Raw genomic sequence first — 21504 nt, forward strand, 5'->3', positions numbered from 1 at the left:
AATTGTGTCTTTCCGACATGCGTGCGGTAAAGGCGGCAATGTGAGCTATGGCAACATTAATATCAAATGCGTCCAAACAGGACCAACATGCTGTTATTCTTTTCGTGCCACGTCTGTCGAAAACCGTCGTTGTGGAATGGTGCGCCAAGTTCCGTACTGCTTCATGATAACGCATGTTCCCATACCGCAAATGTGGTAACGCAGAAGTTACGTCAACTTAAGCGGGAGAGACTCGAGCATCCTCTCTAAGGTCTTGGTCTCTCCCTACGGCCTACGCGATTATCAGGCCTTCGGTCCTTGGTAGTCGACGATCCTTGTCGGACGAGGACGTGTAGTAGGCAGTTACGGACTTCATCACATACCAGGACACCGTGTTTTATCAAACGAGTATCTTCAACCTAGTGCATCGGTGGGATGATTGTTTCAACGCTCACGGCGATTTTGCCTGATTGGCATGCCGATTTTGGACTGTGCGGCCTTCGAACGGAAACTTTTTGATCGCCGTTTATATTGTGTTTCACAAAGTAAAAGGAAAAAAAGATTACTTTATATCTGTTATAGCTTATTAAATTCACCGGCTAATATTCGCTTGAGTCTATTAAGGGTAAGATACAAAAATAAAATTTAAAAATTTTAAAAACCTGAAGAAAGCAGGTATCGACCTCCTACAGACCGTATTCTGCACATGGAGAATATTGTGTTGTGTACAGTACGGAAAAGTATTGAATAAATGCTGTCGTTCCAAATTAATACTTGCTTCGCATTTTACAGTGCTTGGCAAATGTTAAGTTCTTTACATTGATCTTGTATTTACCGACAGAAATACGTTTTTGTTCTCATTAAAGAATAATCACTCAGCAGACATCTAGTTACGCTGAGGTCGTGTAAGCCGGCCGTGGTGGCCGAGCGATTCTAGGCGCTTCCATCCGGAACCGCGCGACTGCTATGGACGCAGGTTCGAATCCTGCCTCGAGCATGGATGTGTGTGATGTCCTTAGGTTAGTTAGGGTTAAGTAGTTCTAGGGGACTGATGACCTCAGATGAGGCGCTACGGTCTGGAACCGCATTACCGCTACGGTCGCAGGTTCGAATTCTGCCTCGGGCATGGATGTGTGTGATGTCCTTAGGTTAGTTAGGTTTAAGTAGTTCTAAGTTCTAGGGGACTGATGACCACAGCAGTTAAGTCCCATAGTGCTCAGAGTCATTTGATGACCTCAGATGTTAAGTCCCATAGTGCTCAGAGCCATTTGAACATTTTTTTGAGGTTGTGTAAATCACCCGGAAATTGGCGTTTTTACAGCAGTGGATTCTTTTTGAGTTCGCGTTAAGCAGTGTAGTGCACTGGGCAGTAACGTGTATAGTATCCTACGCAATGTGGAGACTATTGATATTTCAGAAATGGATCGGCATTTCGACGCAGTGGTCTCTGCTTGTAGATGGAACGTGAGCGGCGAGTAATGCAGGGGTTCTCTTATATCCATAATTTATGTATTAGTAAATTTTTCCGGAAAGTAGCTGTATGGAGTGTAGCATTGTAGGGAAGTGAAATGGGGAGAATGAATAGCACATACAAGCAGAGAAAGGAAGCTGTTTAAATGGGTTGCTACAGAAGAATGCTGAAAATTAGATGAGTAGATCGAATTGTTGACGAGATATTGAGTCGAATTGGGCAAAAAGGGAATTTCTGGCACTGATTAAAATAAATGATCGGTTGATAGGATATATAAGGAGGCATCAAGAAATCGTCAATTTGATAATGGAATGAAGTGTTGGGGTGAAACCTGTAGAGGGAGACGACGGCTATTTTGCCTAATTCAATTCAGTGTCTCCTCATTAGTTACTCTATCTACCCATCTCATTTCGAAAACTTTTATTCTCTGCTATTCATCGTCCACATTTCACTTCCGTATAAGGTTACACTCCTTACAAATACACATCTCTTCCTTACACTTAAAATATGAAAGTAAACGAACTCTTCCATTATCCACCCGGCACGTACCATCTACCACAAGTGGAAACTACCATGTAGAAATGTCCATCAATTCCTGAAATATCAGTGGTCTCCACGTAACGCGAGATACGCTGCACGTTACTACTCAGTGCGCTTGCTGCTTAACGGGTACTTAGGAAGAATCTTCTGCTGTAAAACTACCAATTTCAGGTAGTTAACACTACCTCCCCCCCATGAACCATGGACCTTGCCGTTGGTGGGGAGGCTTGCGTGCCTCAGCGATACAGATGGCCGTACCGTAGGTGCAACCACAACGATGGGTATCTGTTGAGAGGCCAGACAAACATGTGGTTCCTGAAGAGGGGCAGCAGCCTTTTCAGTAGTTGCAGGGGCAACAGTCTGGATGATTGACTGATCTGGCCTTGTAACATTAACCAAAACGGCCTTGCTGTGCTGGTACTGCGAACGGCTGAAAGCAAGGGGAAACTACAGCCGTAATTTTTCGCGAGGACATGCAGCTTTACTGTATGACTAAATGATGATGGCGTCCTCTTGGGTAAAATATTCCGGAGGTAAAATAGTCCCCCATTCGGATCTCCGGGCGGGGACTACTCAAGAGGACGTCGTTATCAGGAGAAAGAAAACTGGCGTTCTACGGATCGGAGCTTGGAATGCCCGATCCCTTAATCGGGCAGGTAGATTAGAAAATTTAAAAAGGGAAATGGATAGGTTAAAGTTAGATATAGTGGGAATTAGTGAAGTTCGGTGGCAGGAGGAACAAAACTTTTGGTCAGGTGATTACAGGGCTTTAATACAAAAACAAATAGGGGTAATGCAGGAGTAGGTTTAATAATGAATTAAAAAATAGGAGTGCGGGTTAGCTACTACAAACAGCATAGTGAACGCATTATTGTGGCCAAGATAGATACAAAGCCCATGCCTACTACAGTAGTACAAGTTTATATGCCAACTAGCTCTGCACATGATGAAGAAATAGATTAAATGTATGACGAGATAAAAGAAATTATTTAGGTAGTGAACGGAGACGAAAATTTAATAGTCATGGGTGACTGGAATTCGTCAGTAGGAAAAGGGAGAGAAGGAAAATATGGGTTGGGGGGAAGAAATGAAAGAGGAAGCCGCCTTGTAGAATTTTGCACAGAGCATAACTTAATCATAGCTAACACTTGGTTCAAGAATCATGAAAGAAGGTTGTATACCTGGAAGAATCCTGGAGATACTAAAAGGTATCAGATAGATTATATAATGGTAAGACAGAGATTTAGGAACCAGGTTTTAAATTGTAAGGCATATCCAGGGGCAGATGTGGATTCTGACCACAATCTATTGGTTATGAACTGCAGATTGAAACTGAAGAAACTACAAAAAGGTGGGAATTTAAGGAGATGGGACCTGGATAAACTGAAAGAACCAGAGGTTGTAGTGAGTTTCAGGGAGAGCATAAGGGAACAATTGACAGGAATGGGGGAAAGAAACACAGTACAAGAAGAATGGGTAGCTCTGAGGGATGAAGTAGTGAAGGCAGCAGACTATCAAGTAGGTAAAAAGACGAGGGCTAGTAGAAATTCTTGGGTAACAGAAGAAATATTGAATTTAATTGATGAAAGGAGAAAATATAAAAATGCAGTAAATGAAGCAGGCAAAAAGGAATACAAACGTCTCAAAAATGATATCGACAGGAAGTGCAAAATGGCTAAGCAAGGATGGCTAGAGGACAAATGTAAGGATGTAGAGGCTTGTCTCACTAGGGGTAAGATAGATACTGCCTACAGGAAAATTAAAGAGACCTTTGGAGAAAAGAGAACCACTTGTATGAATATCAAGAGTTCATATGGCAACCCAGTTCTAAGCAAAGAAGGGAAAGCAGAGAGCTGGAAGGAGTATATAGAGGGTTTATACAAGAGCGATGTACTTCAGGACAATATTATGGAAATGGAAGAGGATGTAGATGAAGACGAAATAGGAGATAAGATACTGCGTGAAGAGTTTGACAGAGCACTGAAAGACCTGAGTCGAAACAAGGCCCCGGGAGTAGACAACATTCCATTAGAACTACTGATGGCCTTGGGAGAGCTACTCATGACAAAACTCTACCATCTGGTGAGCAAGATGTATGACAGGCGAAATACCCCCGGACTTCAAGAAGAATATAATAATTCCAATCCCAAAGAAAGCAGGTGTTGACAGATGTGAAAATTACCGAACTATCAGTTTAATAAGTCACAGCTGCAAAATACTAACGCGAATTCTTTACAGACGAATGGAAAAACTGGTAGAAGTGGACCTCGGGGAAGATCAGTTTGGATTCCGCAGAAATGTTGGAACACGTGAGGCAATACTAACCTTACGACTTATCTTAGAAGAAAGATTAAGAAAAGGCAAACCTACGTTTCTAGCATTTGTAGACTTAGAGAAAGCTTTTGACAATGTTAACTGGAATACTCTCTTTCAAATTCTGAAGGTGGCAGGGGTAAAATACAGGGAGCGAAAGGCTATTTACAATTTGTACAGGAACCAGATGGCAGTTATAAGAGTCGAGGGGCATGAAAGGGAAGCAGTGGTTGGCAAAGGAGTGAGACAGGGTTGTAGCCTCTCCCCGATGTTATTCAATCTGTATATTGAGCAAGCAGTAAAGGAAACAAAAGAAAAATTCGGAGTAGGTATTAAAATTCATGGAGAAGAAGTAAAAACTTTTAGGTTCGCCGATGACATTGTAATTCTGTCAGAGACAGCAAAGGACTTGGAAGAGCAGTTGAACGGAATGGACAGTGTCTTGAAAGGGGGATATAAGATGAACATCAACAAAAGCAAAACGAGGATACTGGAATGTAGTCGAATTGAGTCGGGTGATGCAGAGGGAATTAGATTAGGAAATGAGACACTTAAAGTAGTAAAGGAGTTTTGCTATTTAGGGAGTAAAATAACTGATGATGGTCGAAGTAGAGAGGATATAAAATGTAGACTGGCAATGGCAAGAAAATCGTTTCTGAAGAAGAGAAATTTGTTAACATCGAGTATAGATTTAAGTGTCAGGAAGTCGTTTCTGAAAGTATTTGTATGGAGTGTAGCCATGTATGGAAGTGAAACATGGACGATAACTAGTTTGGACAAGAAGAGAATAGAAGCTTTCGAAATGTGGTGCAACAGAAGAATGCTGAAGATAAGGTGGGTAGATCACGTAACTAATGAGGAGGTACTGAATAGGATTGGGGAGAAGAGAAGTTTGTGGCACAACTTGACTAGAAGAAGGGATCGGTTGGTAGGACATGTTTTGAGGCATCAAGGGATCACAAATTTAGCATTGGAGGGCAGCGTGGAGGGTAAAAATCGTAGAGGGAGACCAAGAGATGAATACACTAAGCAGATTCAGAAGGATGTACGTTGCAGTAGGTACTGGGAGATGAAGAAGCTTGTACAGGATAGAGTAGCATGGAGAGCTGCATCGAACCAGTCTCAGGACTGAAGACCACAACAACAACAACACTACTTCAGAGTAATCAGATGTCTGAGTGATTATTCTTACTTGTGAACATAACTGTATTGATGACAGTAGATAAAAGATCTACATAAGGAAGTCAACCTTTGCTAATCACTGTAAAATGCTTGACAGTGAGTTCATTTCATACATCAGCGTTTATCACGGTTTCATTTGAATTAGTAGTCTCTAGGTTATTTTGACCATGAAGAATATCTGTTCAGTACATTCTTAGATACTAATTTTGGAATCTCTGTTTATGTTATCGTGCGGTAAAGGGCACCTTTCTTAAAATGGCTGCCAGATCAGGTAGTGTAGGCAGCACTTATGTTCCGCTCTCCCGCGTGGCAAAAATTTGTCACCACTCGCGCTATTATCATCTGTGAACATGTCATGACATCAATTAGATCAGTGTATTGTGGTGTCACACATTTTAAAACTGCCTTTTAGCCCATACAAGCTAAAAAAATTAGTATTTACTATCGTATCGAAGATGAGGTCTTTAGAGACGAAGCACAAAAGATAGCGCAAAAATGAAAGTGGCCGTTTCCTCTTCCATCCTCACATTCGTGGTGATCAATTCAGAGGAACCACGTAAAACCTATAACTGGTTAATTTCAACGCCCACGCCTCCTGTAAGCCGAGTCCAGGGTCCTAACCACTGGTCCAATTGTTGCAGTTTGTGTTTCACAGTAATGTCCACCACTACAGTTTCGCCATAGCCTACCAATGAATCGAAGCCTTGAGTATGTCCATTTCATTCTTCTACCTCATATTTATGTTCTCTGATTTTCCTGTTTTCTAAAGTTAGCGTTTACTGGTTTGAGACCTATGTATCTTTCTTTGTTGGACTGCTCCAACTACATGCTAAGCAAATAGCCCAGTTAAACTGCTGAACAGGTACGAATTCGAGCTATAAGTTGGTGGAAATAGAGGATGTGGGTTGCAGCAGATATTCGGAGATGAAGAGGCTTCCTCACGACAGACTAGCATGGCGAGCTGCATCAAACCAGTCTACGGACTGAAGATCACAACAGTTGGTCGTTCTACTTGGAGAGACAAAGGCACAAAACGGGCTGAGTTGCGCTTGATAGAGGAGACAAGATGTAAGAACGAGGAGATTTTTTTAGGATCTGCCATCTCCCAACCTAAAAAAGAATTCGAAGAAGCAAATTGGTGCAAGGTGTTTGACATTTCAGAAAAATAGATACTAGCTATACGGTAAGAAGAGTAGTATACATTATATATAACAAGAAGAGGGGATAATGAGACTGAGAGGCCAAGAAGCGACGGATTAAAAAGATGTAAGATAGGGATGCCGCTCTTCCCCCTCGCTGTCCAACTTGCACGTCGTAGAAGGAATTGTGGAAATTAGAAAATGTTGAGGAGTGGGACTAAGATTAAGACTGCAAGGTCCCAAATAATAAGATTCGATAATGATATTGCTCTCCTCAGTGAAAGTGAGGAGGAATTGCAGGATCTTCTGAATGGAATGAATAGTCTAATGAGCACAGAATTGAGAATAAACCGAAGAAAGATGAAAGTAATTTGGAATTCCAGGAACGATATCTGCGATAAATTTAATATCAAAATCGTAGATTAAACAAGTCTGCTACCTTGGATGGAAAATAACGTGTAGCGTACGAATCAAGAGGGTATGAAAAGCAGGGCAGCAGAGGCAAGTAGGTTATTTCTCACTAAAGGATGTACACTAGTACCAAACATTGGATGAAGAAATTTCTGGGAATGTATACAGCACAGTTTTGTACAAAAATGTATCATAGATTGTGGCGAAAACCGAAAGTGAAGATAATTGGTAAGACAATAAGTGAGATGGTTCTACATCTGCATCTATACTCCGAAAGCCACCTTGTGGTTTGTGGCGGAGGGTGCTTTGTGTATCAATTTCAATTCCCTCTTTTCCCGCCCCAGTCGTGTATGGTTCGCTGGAAGAACGATCGCTGATAAGCCGCCGTGAGATAAACGTAAATCGAAGCAAGATATTGGTTGACTCTTCTAGGAACTTAAGCTCTCAGAACTTTAGACCATACTGTGATGAAGAATTCTCTCTTGTAGCTTTGCCACCGGAGTTCGTAGAATCATCAAGCGAAGGAATATGTGGGAAACAAAGACTCGAAAATGAGACAGGATGATAGAGCATATGTTAAGACAATGGAGAATAACTTCAATGTTACTAAAGGGCGTCGTAGAAGACTAAATGTCCAGAACAAGACTGAGATTGCACTGTATTCAATAAATATTGGAGAACGGTGGGTGTAAGTGTTACTCTGAGACGAAGATTCAAAATGGTTCAAATGGCTCTGAGCACTATGGGACTTAAGATCTGTGGTCATCAGTCCCCTAGAACTTAGAACTACTTAAACCCAACTAACCTAAGGACATCACACACATCCATGCCCGAGGCAGGATTCGAATCTGCGACCGTAGCAGTTGCGCGGTTCCGGACTGAGCGCCTAGAACCGCTCGGCCACCGCGGCCGGCCTGAGACGAAGAGATTGGCGCAAGAGCATAAGACATGGCGGGTCGCATTATTCTAGTCAGAGAACTGATTAAAAAAAAATCGTTCAGTTCATAAAGCGTCCATTGCGAAATGCAAAGCACAATACTAGGCTTTTTACTAGTATCAGTAGCGAGAAACGTTACGTAATGTAGGTAACACAATAGGACTTATGATTACAAGCGTCGCATTATTTGAGTTTGTACACAGGAAGAGTTGGGGTTTTCATCACGCTCAATACCTAATGAAATTTGACGTCTTAGCAAGCAATATATGTGGAGCTAATAACATGACGGTCACGGGAGCCATGCTTCAGCCGCTACCCTGCACGTCACATTCGCGGAACCTGTCTCTCCGGCGAACTGTTCCTCGTATTCGCCAGTCCAATAAGCGTCCATCGGCTGGCAGCCATTGCGTTTCCTAGAACGCAATGTGGTCCAATGCACACAGTAGCCGACGGGGGAAGCAAATACAGCAGTCCAGTGGGTTTGTCCCTTAAAGCCTCTGTCCACTACGCAAACTCGCTGCAGCAACCGAGAGCAGCAATTCCGCGTATGCTCTTTTATGTCGACGAGCGCTGCTTGCTGGCTTCTGGATTTACTTAAGAGCACTAGGAGGCAGATTGGAATCTGCGACGAATTAACTGTGTTTGTGTTACGGGCGACAAAACGGCTGCTCATTATTCCTATAGCAAGAATTTATCTGTGGCCAAAAATTTCCCACTAGTAGAGACATTATCAAATTGGTAAAGTGAAACATGCGGTTGTCAACGAACTGATAAGAAATCGGCGCTTTGGACACTTGCGAAATCTGAAATTTCCCTGTAGTAATATCGTGATATTGAGAGCTGAATTCAATTAATTTTCACTTAAGGACGCGTGAAATGTAATACTCATTGAGCTTTATGACTTCCAAAACAAACAAAAAAATGGTTAAAATGGCTCTGAGCACTATGGGACTTGACATCTGATGTCATCAGTCCCCAAGAACTTAGAACTACTTAAACCTAACCAACCTAAGGACATCACACACATCCATGCCCGAGGCAGGATTCGAACCTGCGACCGTAGAAGTCGCGCGGTTCCGGACTGAAGTGCCTAGAACCGCCCGGCCACCGCGGCCGGCTTATGACTTTCGGTAGAGCAGATTACATCTTACGTTTGATAGCCAATTATATTGTTCGATAGCCAAATGTCGTTGTTGTGGTCTTCAGTCCTGACACTGGTATGATGCAGCTCTCCACGCTACTCTATCATGTGCAAGCTTCTTCATCTCCCAGTACCTACTGCAGCCTACATCCTTCTGAATCTGTTTAGTATATTCATCTTTTGGTCTCCCTCTACGATTTTTACCCTCCACGCTGCCCTCCTATACTAAATTGGTGATCCCTCGATGTCTCAGAACATGTTGTACCAACCGATCCCTTCTTCTAGTCAAGTTGTATCACAAGCTGCTCTTCTCCCCAATTCTATTCAATACCTCCTCATTAGTTATGTGATCTACCCATCTAATCTTCTCAGAAATTGATACATGTACTTATATTCATTTCAAACATCAATTTTTAACCATATGGTATGCAGAGAAGATGTTGACAATCGTCACGCCATGTGCTTGCCGTCGCGAACCGTCAGCGCGGACGCGCACTGCTGATTCAAATGGTTCAAATGACTCTGGACACTATGGGACTTAACATCTGAGGTCATCAGTCCTCTAGACTTAGAACTGGGTAAACCTGGCTAACCTAAGGACATCACACACATCCATAATCATAGTTAAACAGTCATTTCTTCTTCTTCTTCTTGTTCCTCTTCTCCACTTTCCGTTCTGGTGCCCCAGATTTTAATGAGAAGCACCATACTTCGTTTCCTCTTGAACGACACGAGGTTGGCCACAAAAATATATGTTTTAACTATGTATTCGTTTTTCTGATGGGTTTACTAAAACGCGTCTCGTGCCGCATGGGGGAGATCCTGGTAGATGATTCAACGGTGTTCTACGGACGCGGGAATCAGCAGTGCCGGCCGCGGTGACCGAGCGGTTCTAGGCGCTTCAGTCCGGAACCGCGTGACTGCTACGGTCGCAGGTTCGAATCCTGCTTCGGGCATGGATGTGTGTGATGTCCTTAGGTTAGTTAGGTTTACGTAGTTCTAAGGCTAGAGGACTGATGACCTCAGATGTTAAGTCCCATAGTGCTCAGAGCCATTTGAACCATTTGAACCGGCAGTGCGCGTCCGCGCTGACGGTTCGCGACGGCAAGCACATGGCGTGACCGTTGTCAACATCTTCTCTGCGTACCATATGGTTAAAAATTGATGTTTGAAATGAATATAAGTAAATGTATCAATTTCTGAGAAGATATCAGGCCTGTACAGACCATTGCACGTTAGGTCAACGTCTTGTAAATATAAAAAGTGTTATTTATACGTGTGTTAATTACTTCTACTGAGTAGCGTAATAATTGTAAAACGAACAAGACTGAAGTTATTGCAATCAGACTTATTTCGAGATAACACTTAAAAGTCAATGACTGATGCATTTCATGAAAGAATAGTTCATTTAAACTTTCGTTGATCATTGAAAGCACCTTTGAAGTTATTAGTGACAAAGATAATTTGCAAATATTGGTCACGACGGAATATATATCGTAGTCTTATCTATTTGAGAAGAAGTGACTCATTCACGCTTTTGAACCACTAGAAACAGTGAAAACTTCATTTCCTTAAATTGGCTAACTTTGAACAATACAGTGAAACAGTTTCAGTTTACTGCTTGCGTGGATATTTGATCTTCGTGGTAATTTAAAGGATAGTCTTAGAACAATACGGTTACGAGCGAGTACTTCCAGCAACAAAAAATGGTTCAAATGACTCTGAGCACTATGGGACTTAACTTCTGAGGTCATCAGTCCCCTAGAACTTAGAACTACTTAAACCTAACTAACCTAAGGACATCACAAACATCCATGCCCGAGGCAGGATTCGAACCTGCGATCGTAGCGGCCGCGCGGTTCCAGACTGAACCGCCTTCCAGCAACAGAATCTGTGAAGCTTACTTATAAACAGTCGCAGATTACAGGTGTGTTTGACAGTCAAGTGGGCATAGTAGTTTTAAAGAGTAACAGATCATACGTTTTCATTGAAGATATTAACTCACAATTTAAGAGGGAAAGAGTTTAAAGTAGTATATTTTGATGTTACGCGGCCTTGTTGTGAAATAGTGTCTGTGGCCGACAGAAATTTAATGACGCGATGTGTCGTTATTTTAGTCAAAAGGTGAAAAGCCATTATTACACGACGACGATGATTTATTTGGAATTTAAAAGGCAGTCCCTTCTCAGCTAGGCAGACTAAACGATCCTGCTATATTTAAGCGGAAATTGGAATTCATTTCCCGTTAAGGAAGATATAAATTAATTACGAAGAAATTTTCTTATGAGGTGTGGTCCCGCCGATTAACGCGGTCTTTTATATCAACGAAAGAAAACATTTGAAGAATATTAATTTTTAATACATCTGAAGAAAGAGTGTAACGTCTTATCATATCCAGAATATTCCAGCCTGGCTCTGTGCGTCACTGAAGACACAGAGACATTCAATTATGCATGTTATATCAAGCGAGAGACCACGCAGCAACTGACGAATGTCACCGTGGCTAGTATCAGAACGTGTCACCTACCATCTTAGGCTATTTCCTGTCTGGTACAGTTTTCATATTTTCACCGGAGTTACGATGTCTCGTTTCCGTTTCGGTTTGTACTTAGTTTTACAGTTACTCTTTGAGAATCCATTCTTTGCAGATGTTCAGTCCTCTTTCTCGTATTTTGCGCTACGCTGTATATGTTAGGTTCATGTCTGATATCAACATTTGTGCCTGTTCTTTTGCATGCCTTGACAATTCTCATAAACCTCATATTCGTACCCTGGATACGTATTTCTTCCTTCGATGATTCAGTTCTGTGTAGTAGTGTTGGCAGAACACCTGACTTAGAAAACTATAACGGCGTATGTTCACAAGTTACTTTTCTGTTGTCTGCTGATCGTTTTACAAATATTAACTCATCCACTTCATCTTCTACATCTTTACCGTAATCATACCTTATGTCACAGCCAACAACGTTTTAGTTTTCTACACTGAAATTCTTAGGTTATGTTTGTAATACGTTTTATTCTATTCATCAAGAACCAATTGCAGGTCATTTTCATTCTTTGAAATTAGTGTAAGACCGTCAGCATAAAGACATACTTTAAATACTGACAGATGCTTCAAGTGTGCCACAGTCCATTTACTTTAAAACTGCACCTGCGAATAGCATCGACGATGTAGTTGAAATCCATTTCATTCGGACAGTATAAAAACCAGCGGAGACATGCTCCTCTCGAGGCACGAAAAAGGCGAATATGTTCCTTTTTAAAAGACTATGACAGAAAAGAGGGGAACCAGTTGCTTCAATCCTCATTTCGGTTTTCACACTACAAATTTTGGCCAGCAAATATATTCGCGCTCCCTTAATACAGAACATTCAAAACTACTTTCTGTAGTTTCATACTCACCATCGCTCGCTCGCTCTCTCTCTCTCTCTCTCTCTCTCTCTTCCACTGGATCCTTATTCTCCCATTACTTTACAGCTTTACAGCATATCCCACATGATTCCGACCTCCGAATTTTAAACGACGTAATCCTGTGAAACGAAAAATATTAAAATCAAGACATTCCACCATTATCACATCTAGGACTCTCACTGAAAATGTATTCAGTGCAATCGATGAATGGAAACGCTGTTGGTAATAAAACTATCGTCCACAATGTCTGATTCCCTGCATTCAGCAGAAACACTGTGGATCTGACAAGAGTTGCGCAGTCTGGACCACCCTGAACTGCATGCGAACGGACCATGGAAGATGTGCAGACGCTCTCTACAAGTGAGGCAAATCTTCATCATCTTGTGACTGTGGTGCGGAATGGCAGACAGTTGTTCATGTACCAACATGTCCCGTACGTGCCTAAAAGTACCCTTTCGAAGATTTCCTGACATTGACGAGTGGTGTGATAATCTACCGAAAAGATCTGGTTGTTCGCCTGGAGCCGTTGTCATTTGTGTTATATTATGCTGGAGATCTGTGTTGAAATTCTTGTGATTAAAACACACATAATGTAGGCTATACGATAAATAAATAAACAAAGCATGATTATTCCCACCAGACCTCTCTGATCGTTCAAATACCTACGGTAATACTTAGAACCGATATGGAACAGTAATAATATATGCAGTCAGCGCCACTGAAGAGTTTATAGTTGCTGGCAAGGTTCTGGGAAAGAGGAGTGCAGCTGTGTATCTTTTAAGGGAAGTGAAGACGAATTCTACGGCGCAGTTCCAGTGTAAGTGGTGCTTATCGAAAGGGCCTAGCGGAGGACGTCGATGTAGTTCGAGGTGCGCTGATCGCGTCGTGCTAAGTGTCTACTGCATGCATCAAACATAACGTGAATTATCATGAACTTAAACGAGAATACGTTGACCTCTCGACATCATACTGTGTAATTTTAGCATAGTTATGTTGAGGTCGTGTTGTTCACAATAACTGGAGGTTACGAGCTAAGGTAAAGGACACCAAGGCACGGTCCCACAGTGAGTTCCTCTCCTCTGCCAATCTCTTCACCTCAGAGCCCAGCGTCCTCGATTATGTTGTAGTATATGACGTTTGTCTTCCCCTATGGCTTTTACCCTCTTCATCTCCCTCAAGTAGGACACAAGATGTTCTTTGATGTCTTAACATGACCTATATTCTGTCTTTTTTTTCTTTATTTTCCAGATGTTCCTGTCCTCGCGCACTCTACGGGCGGCCTCTTCGTTTCTTACCAGTCTACCTAATCTTCAACATCCTTCAATGGTATCACATCTCAGTCGCTTCGAATCTCTTCTTTTCCGCTTTTTCCAGAGGCCGTGACTGAACTCCAGGAACTTGCACACAATCAATTTCTCTCGTTCTATCTGGTGGAACTGGGTAGGGGACATAGAATCGTGCAAAATATTCGAGATGATCACACACCAGAGTTCAGAGTTGTCGTGTTACCGCCATAAAATGACAACCAATCAGCTAAGATCCTGCGGTAGTTTGTCCTGTATAGGTGAAAATGTTTTGGCGTGTTTAGAAGTGCAGTATTGTCCCACTAAGCTGCTACTGCGTTAGTTTACAAAGAAGAGTACAGTTAACATGGTTGAGAATGAGTCCACCAATGGAGGTCTAGTACCGCCCCCGTCAACATCAAAATATTGTCTCCGGAAATGGTCGTAACCCAGCTGAGAGAGCATATTGGATTGAAAAGTGTGGATTAATTTTGGTTTTCAGGTATGTCGTCCACAATGTCTGATTCCCTGTATCCAGCAGAAATCCTGTGGATTTGATAAGAGTTGCGCCATCTGGACCACCCTGAACTGTACGCGAACGGACCATGGAAGATGTGCAGACACTCTCTACAAGTGAGGCAAATCTTCATCATCTTGTGACTGAGGTGCGGAATGACAGACAGTTGTTCATGTACCAACATGTCCCGTACGTGCCTACAAGTACCCTTTCGAAGATTTCCTGACATTGACGAGTGGTGTGATAATCTACCTAAAAGATCTGGTTGTTCGCCTGGAGCCGTTGTCATTTGTGTTATATTATGCTGGCAAGCTGATGTAAGCTGATGGTGGATCCTTAATTGTGTGGGCTGTGTTTACATGGAATGGACTGAGTCGTCTGGTCGAACTGAACCGATCACTGACGAAGTGATTACGTTCGGATATTTGGAGACCAATTGCAACCATTCGTGGACGTCATTTTCCCAAACAACGATGTCATGTCACCGGGCCACAATTGTTCGCGATTGGTTAGAAGAACATTCCGGACGATATAGTGATCTGGCCACCCAGGTCGCCCTACTTGAATCCCATCGAGCATTTATGGAACACAATCGAGAGGTCAGTTGGTGCACAGCATCCTGCACCGGCAACACTTTTACAAGTATAGACGGCTATAGAGGCAGCGTGGCTCAATATTTCTGCAGGGGACTTCGAATGAATTGTTGGTCTATACCGCCGGCCGGTGTGGCCGATCAGTTCTAGGCCCTTCAGTCCGGAACCGCGCAACTGCTACGGTCGCAGGTTCGAACCCTGCCTCGGGCATGGATGTGTGTGATGTCCTTAGGTTAGTTAGGTTTAAGTAGTACTAAGTCGAGGGGACTGATGACTTCAGATGTTAAGTCCCATAGTGCTTAGAGCCATCTGAACCATTTGGTCCATACCACGTCGAGGTGGTGCACTAGGCGGCCAAATGCTGGTCCATCGCAATATTAGGAGGTGTCCAGCAATTCTTGTCACCTTAGTGTACGCCGTACTGTTAAAAAGTTAATCCTGTATAGTGAGACTGGAAGCCAATGAAGTACGCGCGTGGCCTTTCACGGCATCGGGCGATGTTTACTTGCTCACTAACGAGTAGTCAACAGCAATAAATGGTAAGACAAATATTCTCGTACGGTGCGCGGAATATTAAAGACATCACCGTCGGCGCTCCCGTACCGTCACTTGGGACGAGCTGTGAATGTAGGCCACTGTGGCGGCGAACGCCGTCCTGGAAGCCATAAACAGCCGCGGCGGTGGCGGGTGTCGCGTTACATCGAGACCTCGCCGGCGACAAGCAGCAGGCCGGGCGAGACGCGGGCTTTACGACGCGCGCCCTGTGTCGCTCGTTATGCGCTGCGTCTCCGACTCTCCCAGGCGCTGCTCTGCCCACCGGCCGTGCAGACGGGGCTGGACTTCCACTGCTGCCAGTGACAGGCCGCTCGAAATCAATACGACGCCGATACTGGCGCGACAGACGCGAAGCTGTTCAGCTGCGCGTCTGGGGCGGGAGGAGCATTCGGTAAGAAAACTGATCTGACGGTACGTATACCTGATTTACATAGCGTTATCTCCGGAGAAGTACGAGCTCACCGCTTCTCAGTTACAACTTGCCCAATGTCGTATAAAACTGCCTTCACTTCCAAGGCTGGCTTGAACATCACGGTGGTTACTTGCATGGTCCTACAAGAAGTGGTATGTCCTTGCCTTCCTCTGACCTTCCTGAAGCGAATTACTAGCCCGTTACAAGAGGATCGAGCTTAAACTGGACTCTCACCCGCGTCGCGACTTGGCATTGTTAACGTTAAGAAGTCAGTCATTGTCTGACGGGAAAGAGGTGAGAACTGAAAGAAGAAGCCCTAGACCGACTGGAGAACGAACCGTGGACTTTTTGACATATAGTCTGGCAGTTAGCTACCTACTCTGTCTGATCAAAAGTATCCCGACAGCTACTTTCTTTTTGTCATCACTCTTCTGACTGGTTTGATGCGGTCCGCCAGGAATTCCTCTCCTGTGTAGCACTTCCAAACTACGTCCTCAGCTATTTGTTGGATGTATTCCAATCTCTTATCTTCTCCCACAGTTTTTACCGACTACAGTTCCCTCTAGCACCATGGAACTTAAGCCCTGATGTCTCAACAGACGTCCGGCCAATCCTGTCCCTTCTTCTTATCAGTGTTGTCCATAGTAGTCCTTTTATCACCCATTCTCCGGAAAAACTCTCATTCCCTTCCTTATCAGTCCACCAATTTTCAACATTCGCCTGTAGTACATCTCAAATTCTTCGATTCTCTTCTGTTGCGGTTTTCCCACACTTCATGTTTCACTACCATATAATTCTGCGCACCAAACATACTTCTTAGAAAATTCTTCCTCAAATTAAAATCTGTCTTTGATACAAGTAGACTTCTCTTTGTCCGGAATAACCTTTCTGCCAGTGCTAATCTGCTTTTTATGTCGTCCTTGCTCCGTCCGTCGAGGGTTATTCTTCTGCCTAGGTGGCACAATTTCGTAGCTTCGTCCACCGCATGATCCCCCATTCCGATGTAAAACTTCTCGCTATTCTCGCTTCTGCTACTTCTCATTACTTCCGCCTTTCTTCGATTTACTCTCAAACCATGTTCTGTACTCATTAGACTGTTCATTCCTTTCAACACGTACAGTAATTCTTCGTCACATTCAATGAGTATAGCAATGTCATCAGCAAACTTCATCATTTACATCGTTTGACTTTGAATTTTAATCCTACTTTTGAACGTTTCTTTTATTTTCGTCATTTCTTTTGCGGTGTGTAGTTTGAACAGTACGAACGAAAGATTACGCCCCTGTCTTACACCCTTCTTAATCCGAGCATTTCGTTCTTGGTCTTCCAGTATTGTTGTTCCCTATAGCGTACCCCAATTTCTCTCACAATTTCGAACGTATTGCTGCATTTTACACTGTCGGACGTTATTTCCTGGTCGACATATCCTATGAAGGTGTCCAAGGTGCCTTGATTTTTCTTTAGTCTTGCTTCTATTATCAACCGCAGGGACAGAGTTGCATCTCTCTTGCCTTTACCTTTCCTAAAGCCAAACTGACCGTCGTCTAACAGATCCTCAACTTGAATGAAATTTTCACTCTGCAGCGGAGTGTGGCTGATATGAAACTTCCTGGCAGTTTACAACTGTGTGCCGGACCGAGACTCGAACTCTGGACCTTTGTCTTTCGCAGGCAAATGTTCCTGCGAAACATTCCCCAGGCTGTGGCAAAGCCATATGTTTGCAATATCCTTTCTTCCAGGGGTGCTAGTTCTGCCAGTTTCGCACGAGAGCTTCTTTGAAGTTTGGGAGGTAGGAGACGAGGTACTGGGGACGTAACGCTGTCAGGACGGGTCATGAGTTGTGCTTGGGTAGTTCAGTTGGTAGAGCACTTGCCCGTGGAAGGCAAAGGTCCCGGTTTCGAATCTCTGACCGGCGCATAGTTTTAATTTGGCAGGAAGTTTGAGATCCTCAACTTCCTGTTAAATTATTTTGTACATTGTTCTTATCAGCAACTTGAATGCATGAGCTGTTAAGGTGATTGTGTAGTATTTCTCGCTCTTATCGCCTCCGTTACAGTCCACTCTTCGGCTTTTTGACAGCCTGAACACTGCTGTGGACACTTTCAATGAGGTGTCTGTCTGTGGAGGAATGGCAGCGCGCCGGCCGCGGTGGTCTCGCGGTTCTAGGCGCTCAGTCCGGAACCGCGAGACTGCTACGGTAGCAGGTTCGAATCCTGCCTCGGGCATGGATGTGTGTGATGTCCTTAGTTCTAAGTTCTAAGTTCTAAGTTCTAAGTTCTAGGAGACTGATGACCACAGCTGTTAAGTCCCATAGTGCTCAGAGCCATTTGAACCATTTGAATGGCAGCGCACTCTTGTTCAAGGGCCAAAACCAGAGTAGTTAGTGCTGTTGAACAATGGAGACGACTTTATAACTCATCTTAGAGAGTTCCACTGGGTTTCAGTTGGGACTCTGGACAGGTCAGTCCACTTTAGGAATGTCATTTTCAACAAACCATTGCCTCACTGGTGTTGCATCACGACAGGGTGCATTACAATGCTCATATAAACAAATATCGTCTCCTAATTGTTGCTCTACTGTAAGCAGTACTCAGTGCTGTGAAATGTGTTCAAATCCTTCGTGTTTACTGTTTCCCTAAGCGCTATAAGAAGATAACACACCAACCACTAGACGCACGCTCATACCGAAACACCACTTCCTGCTTCAGGTAAAGTTTCCCAGACATTCGCCAAAACCTAACCCTTCCATCGGATTGCCAAGTAGTGTTACGTGATTCGTCACTCCAAATCACTCGTTTCCAGTCATCCACGTCCTGGGACGTCGCTTAGTACGCCACCTCAAGCGTGGTCTGCACAAATGTGTAGGTTATGAATAGCTGTTGGATCATTGTATACCATTGTACCCCATTCTTTTTAAGGTCCTACACAATATCATTGTGTGACCTGGACTGCTTGTAGCACTTTGGAATTCGAGAGTGAGTCTTTCCTTTAATTTTATGAGATTTTTTTTACAACCACCCTCCTAATGCTCGACGGTCCCTGTTCCTCAGTACATGAGGTCTGTCTGGTTCGCTTTAGCTGTGGTTTTTATTTCGGGTTTCCACTTCTCAGCATCAACAACGGTACACTAGGATCCGTTACTCCTGTGACATCCAATGAACAGTTCACGTTCCAAGTCACTGACTCTTTCCGACCGACTTATTCTGCTGTTACTACCTCTCCACTGACAAATACTCCCTGTCTCCATTTATACTGGCGGGTACACCTCTCGTGACATCTAGTGGTCAATTCTACACTACATAGGCTTATCCGAAAACTTTCGGACTGATAGTTTATGTTAACTCCAACACACACAACCACACGACTCCATATCTTAGGTTGTTAATAAATCCTAGCTTTTTCGCGCTATACTCGGCATCCTGGTGGTGCGAGAAAATTTCATACCAGTGTTTCAAAAGATGGACCGCGGCCTGACAATGTAGATGTGGAGCGCAGTATCATATGTACACTGATGCTCATAAATTAAGGAAAATTGCAGAATGTGGTGCCACACAACGTGGCACTACACAAAACTGGCGCTAATAGCATAGGCACATAGGGAATACACACGACAGATCTGTAAGTCCACGGTATTGATGATAAGTTGAGAAAACCGTCCCGAAACACATGTGCTACAAAACGCCACTGTTTCCTGCGCATATACCCCGACATCAATATGGGATATGATCACCATGCACACGTACAGGCAGGGCACTCCATTCGCCTGATATCTTCTGTTTCACTGTACTCCTCCACGATGGCAGCTCGGTGGGGCCGTGCGTTATCATCCATCAGGAGGAAGGTGGGAGCTACTGCACCCTTGAAAAGGTGGACATACTCGTGCAAAATAACGTCCCGATACACTTGACCTGTTGCAGTTCCTCTGTCAAAGACATGCAGGGGTGTACGTGGCCCAATCAAAATCCCACCCCACATCATCAAACCACGACCTCCATAAAGGTCCCTTTCAAGGTCATTAATGGGTTGGTACCTGGTTCCTGGTTCACGCCAGATGAAAACCCGGCGAAAATCACTGTTCGGACAATACCTGGGACCACTGTTCCAATGACCATGTACTGTGTTCTTGACACCAGGCTTTACGGGCTCTCCTGTGACCAGGGGTCAGTGGAATGCACCTTGCAGATCTCCGGGAGAAAAACCATGTTTGTTCAGTCGTCTGTGTGTCTGGAGACAACTGTTCCAGTGGCTGTGGTAAGGTCCCGAGCAAGGCTACCTGCAGTACTCCGTGGCCGTCTGCGGGCACTGCTGGTGAGATATCGGTCTTCCTGTGGTGTTGTACACTGTGGACGTCCCGTATTGTAGCGCCTGGACACGTTTCCTGTCTGCTGGAATCGTTGCCATGATCTTGAGATCACACTTTGTGGCACACGGAGGGCCCGAGCTACGACCTACGTGTTTGACCAGCCTCTAGTCGCCCTAGTATTCCACACCTCATACCGTCATCAATATGTGTTCTTTGAGCCATTTTCAACAAACAGTCAGCATTAGTACGTCTGAAAACGTCTGCACACTTACTCGCTGTACCGTACTCTGACATGCACCAACACACTTCTGCGTATGTTGACTGCTGCCAACGCCACCGTGCGACTGCCGCAGATCAAATGCACCGCATGGTAATACCCTGAGGTGATTTAAACCATCAAACCGCCCACCATAGCGTTGTTTCACCATGTATCAGCATTATCCTTAATTTATGAGCATGAGTGTAGATGAATCAACACTGGGTGAAAGCAGGAAAAGAAGAGAATTGAATAACCTGGAACGTGATGTCACGGAAGGATGCAGAAAATTAAGTGGTTTGATAAGAAATGAGGTCCTCCGTAGAATCAACTAGGAAACAATTCGTCAGAAACACTGTCTAGAACATATGAAACGATGACAGAATAAAAACGTTGTGACCCACAGATCCTGGCAGCCAATCGATGCAACTACGACCTGGGTCCCCGGCACGAATCCGCCTGGTGTGCCGGCCAGCCTGTGGATGGCTTTTAAGGCGGTTTTCCATCTACCTCGGCGAATGCGGGCTGGTTCCCCTTATTCAACCTCAGTTACATTGTGTCGGCGATTGCTGCGTACACACCGTTTCCAAATTCGCGTACACCATAATTACTCTACCACGCAAACATTTGGGGCTACACTCGTCTGGTATGAGACGTTCCCGAGGGGTCCACTGGGGGCCGAACCGCACAATAACCCTAGGTTAGGTGTGGGGTGGCTGTGGCCTATAGTGGGGTTGTGAACCACTGAGGGCTACGGCGGGACGAAGCCTCTCCGTCGTTTTTAGGTCCCCGGTTTAATACAATACAATACGACCTGAGTAAAACCACAAACGTTGAAGAACTTAGGTGTAATTGTAGATGACCAGTTCAACTGCCCAGAAAGTCCTATTACCCCATGCAGGAAGTTCCGGCTGTCATTATGGAACACAGAAGTTTCGGAACGTATTTCCACCGGGTGTTGTTATTATTGTTATTGCGTAATTCAGCTCAAAGACTGGTTTCATGCAGCTCTCCATGCTACTCTATCCTGTGCAAGCCTCTTCATCTCTGAATAACTACTG

The sequence above is a fragment of the Schistocerca americana genome, chromosome 2 (genome assembly GCF_021461395.2).
Source record: "Schistocerca americana isolate TAMUIC-IGC-003095 chromosome 2, iqSchAmer2.1, whole genome shotgun sequence".
Classification (NCBI taxonomy): Eukaryota; Metazoa; Arthropoda; class Insecta; order Orthoptera; family Acrididae; genus Schistocerca; species Schistocerca americana.